At 45.2% G+C, this 6960-nt stretch overlaps 1 protein-coding gene across 1 annotated transcript in view; it reads left to right on the forward strand.

The window, feature by feature from the left end:
- Positions 1-6499: 6499 nt before the first annotated feature.
- The window catches only part of TMEM150C (transmembrane protein 150C), an 82984-nt gene continuing 82523 nt past the window's right edge, over positions 6500-6960 (forward strand). The window contains exon 1 of the mRNA XM_004681172.2: positions 6500-6703. The gene's annotated coding sequence lies outside the window, so the exon portion shown is untranslated. The remainder of the gene's footprint in view (positions 6704-6960) is intronic.

Below are 6960 nucleotides of genomic sequence, written 5' to 3' on the forward strand. Positions count from 1 at the left end.
CTCATGTGACCTGCAAGCTCAGTTTAATCGAGACTCCAGTTTCACTTCTCTGGTCACATGCTGTCGTCCAGCTGTGGTATCACCTTCAGGCTGGTTTATCCCTTGGCTGCAGGATTGCTTCAAAATAGGACTAGTTCCTAAGTAAAGATGAGATCACTCAAAGAGAAAAGGAATGGTTGCTAATCCACTTCAGGCTCATCTATGACTAAGACTGCTAGAGATTTGAGTTGGAGTCTCATGGGATAAATGGGAGGGGGTGTCTGGAAGAGTATATTACATAAAGGGAGAGACCACAGTCTTAGAGGACAGAGAACCAAAGAGAAACTATGAGGAACACACTCCCTTAGTAGGGCATCCCTGTGAAGGATATGTGACAAAGTAGTCAGAGAGGAACAAAGACACCCATTGTTTGAGGCAATGTCCAAGAAGACAAGGCCTGGTGAATTTCAAGGAGTAAGGCGACTGGGACTTCCTACCTGCAAATTCATTTGTTGCCCATCTTCAAAGGAGCATTTTCAACAGAATAGCATGTAGAGTCCAGATTGCTACATGATGAGAGTAAATCAAAGACCAGAGTAATAGCAGGGAGCAAGTCAAAACTATGCTTTTGAGATATCTTCACTGAAGGGAACAGAATAATGAAATAGGAGCTGAAGTGAGAACACGGAATCTATGGACGGTCTCTTTAGGTTGGAGGAAACAAGTTCATATTTATAAGCTATGAGGAAGGACCATGTGAGAGGGAGGGAGATGACAGTATAGAGAATAACCCCTGACTCTCTCTTGCCAGAGAATAACCCATGACTCTCTCTTGCCTTCCATATCTTGACCTGGGAATTGAGATGCCTTAAAAAAAACTTCTAACCTTTTTCCTTTTTGCAGTTTCATGTGGCACAAGAGGATGCAGCTGTTTTTTGTCTTAGATGTTTTCACATATGTCCAACAATAAAGAAATGGGGAGTGGGAAGAAAAAGAATATCAACTGGTAGAGTAGGTTTGGAAATGAAATGACAAACTTCACCTTCTAGGGAGTGGAGAGAATAAATTATAGGCAATAAAATGATATTTTTTGGTGGAAAGAAGTGGATCATCTATTTAGAGGTACTATCTTAAATTTAATCACCAGGGCTGAGATGGTACCCGCTCTCAGACACTGGCTGTGCACTGAAGAAACAGAATCCGGGAGGCCTCCTGCTCTGTTCTATGTGTATTCCCCATTCGCTGTCTCAAGGCAGGAGGGGTCTTAGGACAGGCCGGGGTCACCAAGGAGCAGCTAGTAGGACAGGCTGGGGTCACCAAGAGGCAACAAAACTCAAGAATGGAAGCAATATCTTACAGAAACTTTAAAAGACTGAATAGGAATTCTTTAAATTCCCCCAAAACAGTTAGTGGTGACAAAAAAGGGCCATAGTCTACAGAATGATTCATCTTTTGTTCTCTGACTTAGAAGGTGCTTTTTAATCAAATAAATAATAGCTGCCTTCCATAAAGTTAATGCATGTTGGTCAAAAGTCCAAAGAGTGGGGACTGTTTAAAATCAAAGCTGTTCCCATTGTTTGGTTTATTCTCATGAAGCAGTTAGTTTAGTTTCAGCTGGGGAAATGGGGTTACAGTGAATTCCAAACATGGAATCTGGTGTTTATTTGAGAGTCTCTGAGCACTCTGAGTCTCATAGACCTCTTTGTGACTCTGCTGTCCCACTGGAGGAGGACAGTGAGAGTGATAATACCTTGGACTCGAGAGGATACAGGAAAGAGCCAGGGGATTCCCAGATCACAATTACCAAGTACATACATGGAAACCATCACCAAGGTTATCTTGTCAACCTCGCCACATGCTGCTCTCCAAGGAAGGCACCCCTGTACTTCTCAGTCTGCCGTTTCGAAAATATTTCTCCCTTTTCGCTCTAAAGCACTGCAGTAAACTAACGCCAGGAATTCTGGCCTGAGGTTGCTGGCCTGGTGGACAGAGTCTCAGAATTAATTGGCCCTTGACCTAGGAAATGCTGAATGTGACCAAAGCTGCTCCCAAAATGGGATTTTTCTAACACAAAGAGACATTTTACCTTATCTCAGTCCTTTCCAGATGAAGAAACTACAGCAACCAGCTATTTAATAGAAGCTTAAATCAACATTTGAATGTGTTTGGATCTTTAAGTCAGTCCTCCTTACTTCAAACACCCTGGTTCGAAAGCTTGAATTATATGCAAGAAGGGGATTCCTTGATACTTATCACTTATTTGTAATTTAGGTAAAATGCTGAATGAGATTTCCTTAAAGGTTTTATGGTGAAATGCATTGTATTTGAATGTTGAACTAATACATAGTCAGGGAGGAACTCAGGGTATAGTCAGAAAATAGCTTTGTTCATTTTCCTCATGCCTACTCAAACCTGTTCTGTGGCATTAGTTTTCTTGTCCCTTGGAGGCATGAATGCAAAGGCCCTGAGATTTTCTGGGTCACTCTCAATTAATAAAATGACCTCTGCTTATTTTTGATGAAAAATAAGGCCTTACAACACTCATTAATTTATCTGGTATGTGGATGGTTTCACTTATATGTGAAATAAGAGAAATCAAATGAAAGATCAAACAAAGACAAACTTTAGGACCTCCCTGATGGCACAAGTGGTTCAGTCCCAGCTCTATAAAGCTATCCACAGCCACTGCAGCACAAGTTCAATCCCTGGCCAGGGAGCTGACCCACATGGTACAGCAGACCTCTCCTGTCTCACCCACTGCTCCCCTCAGTAGATCCCCCTATTCTGCTCCCCACTCTGTCTATAGTGAGTCCTCTCACTCTCCACATCTCTGGCCTACACCCCAGTTCTTATATGCATACATAAATAAATCTTTTTTTTAAAAAAAAGTAAACTTTAAGATTAACTTGATAGTTGACCATAGAAATGAAGCGCCCAGAAGGGGTGGAGCCATGGGAGCTAAAGGGGGAAGGGTGGAAGCAGAGAGAGCACAATGGAAGATGCTGAAGACAATGGGGGTTTTGGGGTGGGAAAGCTACAGTAACACACCTGAGGGGAGAAACCCCATGGAGTGAAAAACAAACACAAGATGTAAATTAATGGTATACATAGTGTACTAATAAACACACTATACTTCAGTTGGCAACAAGGAGCAACGGCTGGCTTGCTCAGTATTTCTTCCAGTCTACAGTTCCACACTCTTCCTTCACTCACTAGGTTGCCAAACTCCTCCCGGACTAAAGCGGAAGATCCTGGCTTGCTCCAGCTGGCATGGCTTCCCTGGCATTGCTCATGTTTCTGGTTGACACTTTCTCTCATGGCCACTTTTTGGGTTTGTCCAAATTATGCTCACCACCACCCTCTGGAAACACTCTCATCACCCATTTCCTTACCACAGACAAGTTCATTTTGCCTCTGCAAGTATTTTTCACTCTTCTCCCAGGCCTTCTGGTTTCTTTCTGTCAAACTCTCTTGACCTTACCAAGAAGTCCTGGGGAGGATCAAAGTCCATCCCACACCATCTGTCTCACTCTCAAAGACTTTGTCTTCTGTGGGAGTAAATTACCGACCCGACCATATCTCTGCCTTGTGTTCAGCCTCTCAGCCAACTCTGGCCCTTAAGGTTTCCCATGTTTGAGTCAGACTGCAGTCCATCGTGTTCCCAGACTGCAGGGGACACATCCAGGGCTCTGTAAGACAGCTCTGCCTGAAGTCCTCTCGCCATACTTCAGGTGAGAGAAAAGCCTCCTGTACTGTCCCCTGGGAGAGGGGGTCTTGGAGGGGCCTCAGAAAACCTACAGCTCCCTCTACAGAAACTCTTCTGTAATCTTCAGCTGCCTCTTCAGCCTCTACTTCAGTCCTCTTATATCTTCAAGTTAAATGAGATGTTAAGGCAACATGCCTTTGCAGGTCCTACATGGAGCTCTGCAGCTTATTCACCATGTGAGAGCAGTTAACAACTATTACCTGGGGTCTCTACCAAAATAGAAACAAATAATATCTCACACTGAGCATCCTGACACCAAGTGTATTCTCATTCACCTCCCAGTTACCCCTGCAAGGTTTTCTGTAATTGGTAGATGCTGGTGAAGATCAAGTGCCATTCTGATGAACTTGATATGATTTTGTTGTTTATCCATCCAAGACAACTGGAATTTTTGGTGTTCGGATAACAGTTAGCAATTATTTTGTTATATAGAGGCTTTTCATGATAAAGATGGATTCCCCAGATCCTGGGAGTGTTATTATTGGTCATACTTCTCAAGTTCTGTTTTTCTTTTATTTTCTTTTTAAGATTTATTTATTTATGCATGCAGAACTGGGGTACAGGCCAGAGGTGCAGAGGCAGTGAGAGGATTCACCAGAGACAGAGTGGGGAGCAGAACAGGCAGATGCATCCATCTACTGAGGGGAGCAGCGGGCAGGTCAGGAGAGGTCTGCCATGCCATGTGGGTCACCTCCCAGGCGGGGATCGAACTCACACTGAAGCCCCTGTGGCTGGCTTCCAGGCTTCCAGTGTTGCGTCCTAACTCGCTGTACCACTAGGGAGGGTCCTCAAGTCTATTTTTCTAACTGAAGAAGGGAAGTGACTTGGTGACCTGGTGAGCAGCATGGTGTCAAATGTTGGTGTCTCATGGCGTGATTTATGTCCCTGCACTAATTTCATCCCACCCCTCAAAGTTTGTGATTGGTATCTAGCTGTAGGCTTTAGACCCAGTATGCTCTGTTCTTGGCTCTTTCCACAAAGCCTGAAGCATTTTGAAACACTGTCAACAGATCATTTAAGAAAACAGCATGATTCTTTGTATACTTTTCTTTGAAGGATAACCAGCTATGGCATTCTGATTCTTACACCCAGCATGATTTACAAGATCTGAGCTCCTATTGAATACATGGTGGACACATTTTAATGAGTGGGACACCAAGACCAGTAAAAACATGGATGACTTATGTTTTGTTTGTTTTCCATTCTCTCTAAGCTTCAGTAGAATTTTCATAACATCAACAGAATTGCTTATAGCAACTAACTCTCCTTCATGGCCAGCATTTTGACATAATATTTCAACTGTCACTGTCAGGAATGTAATTTGTATCACTCTTTGGGTTTATGTGGATGGACATTTTGGAGATGAAGGTGGCAATGATTTAGTGCTACTGACAAATGGCACTGAGCCTGCTATCCTTACAAACGTAAGTTGGTTTCTTAAGCAAAAGTGCCTGGCTCTAAGTGAAAATGAAAATGTTCAAATAAATTAAACACAGTGTGAGAATTCTCCAGAGTCCTCCCATAGAGAAAAAGCGATGCAAGGATATTTTCTATATTGGGGATCCAATTACCAAGAAAGGCAGTGACTTCACTCCTGTGTGTCTCTGGAAAAACACCCATGTGTTGATCCTTACTCTCCCCTGAACCTCACCCCAAGTTCTGACTCAGGGTAGCATTCTTATTTTTTTTAAAGGCTCAGTAGTGATCCCAGTTGTGATGATTATATATTCAGAAGTTTTAAAAGAAGGGATTGAATGGTCTTTGCTAATGAATTCTTTGAGCCATCCTGAGTTATATGAATACCAGAGAGGACATGGAGGGTGGCACCTCACAGCTGGAATCATTCACGAAAGGGCATCAAGGAGACTTCACTTTGAGGAAGTCACAGATCACTTGAGAGTCTGCTGAAAGCTATAGCTACTCTTCTCAGAAAAATACACAGACTAACTCCCACAAAATTTAGCACATACTCTCACAGATCCTGTTATAGGGCACCCCAAAGCTCCACCCTCCTTTCTGGGTGGGGCAGGAACCTGGAACTTCCCTTTTTCCTAGGGACCACCCTGTTACAATCCTACACTGGAATTAAGGTTTTTCTGTTTGTATTTCTGTTTGTTTTTGCTCCTGAGCTGAATGGATAGCAGTTCCCATACATCAGGGTACGGAAAACAGGAGAGGTCAGTTTCCCCCTTCAAAAAGCTCACGGTCTAGTCGCCAGGAGAAAACAGTAGCAAAAATATCCATGCACACATATTCAAGCAACTGCTACAAGCCTTGTAAAGGGAGGGAGTTCTCCAAAGCTGAGTGGAGGATTTTAAATGTGTGCTTAGAAAGGCAGCAGATAAAGGAGACAGGCGTGGAACCTGGGCCCACAACTTTCTAGGGCCGCCACCCCCAAAAGAATGGAGGTGTGTGTGGCTGAGGCAGCTTGATAAAGGAGACTGGGGAAGGCCAGTAAGGCTACGTTTGGGATAAAGGGCACCAATCCACGGCCTGTTAGAGGTCAATGTCACGGTGCCAATGGCAGGTTAGGGTTCCGGTTGGGGAGACTATTAAAATGCTGGTGAATACGGTTCTACAACAGACACAGAGGAGACGCTGGGAGAAAAAGAACAAGCTGGCCCTGGGAGGGCAGCCTTGGAGTCCGCCCTTCATTGCCAGGGTCAGAAGTTGGCCCTGTGTTTGCGCTGTAGGATGAAAGAAAACCGCGGGAGAGCGCTGAGTGGCCCAGAACTATATTCAGCCAGTGGGCATGAAAATGAATTTTAGCTTCTATGTGCAAAACCCCTAGGTGTGTGGATAGAAGGGAGCCAGTCAGAAGGTTACAACAGGTCAGGAATAAATAACCACCAGGCGGAGGATCCCATATTCCGTCCTTCCTTTTGTTGGGTGAGGAGCGCCAGCCCAACGCGTCCACAAAGAAGCGGTTAGACTGTCCACACTCGGCTCCAGCCTCTGGTAACTATTAGGGGCCCGGAGGGGTTGTGGGAAGTCTGAGCCCGGGAAGGGATGATGCCCTCCAGCCCCCACCCTCGCTTTGACCCCCGCAAGGCCTCGCAGCGGGGACCCCAGAATAAGTCGGGGGCGGGCTGCGGCGCGGCGGGAGGGAGCCGGCTGGGCGGGCGAGCAGATCCCACCCCTTCCTGAAGGAAGCGCCCTCCTCGTCGCCACTGCTGCCTCCGCCGCCGCCGCAGGTCACGGCCCCGCGAGGCGAC

This window comes from Condylura cristata, unplaced genomic scaffold (assembly GCF_000260355.1).
Source record: "Condylura cristata isolate star-nosed mole 26May11 unplaced genomic scaffold, ConCri1.0 scaffold00012, whole genome shotgun sequence".
NCBI classification, from domain to species: domain Eukaryota; kingdom Metazoa; phylum Chordata; class Mammalia; order Eulipotyphla; family Talpidae; genus Condylura; species Condylura cristata.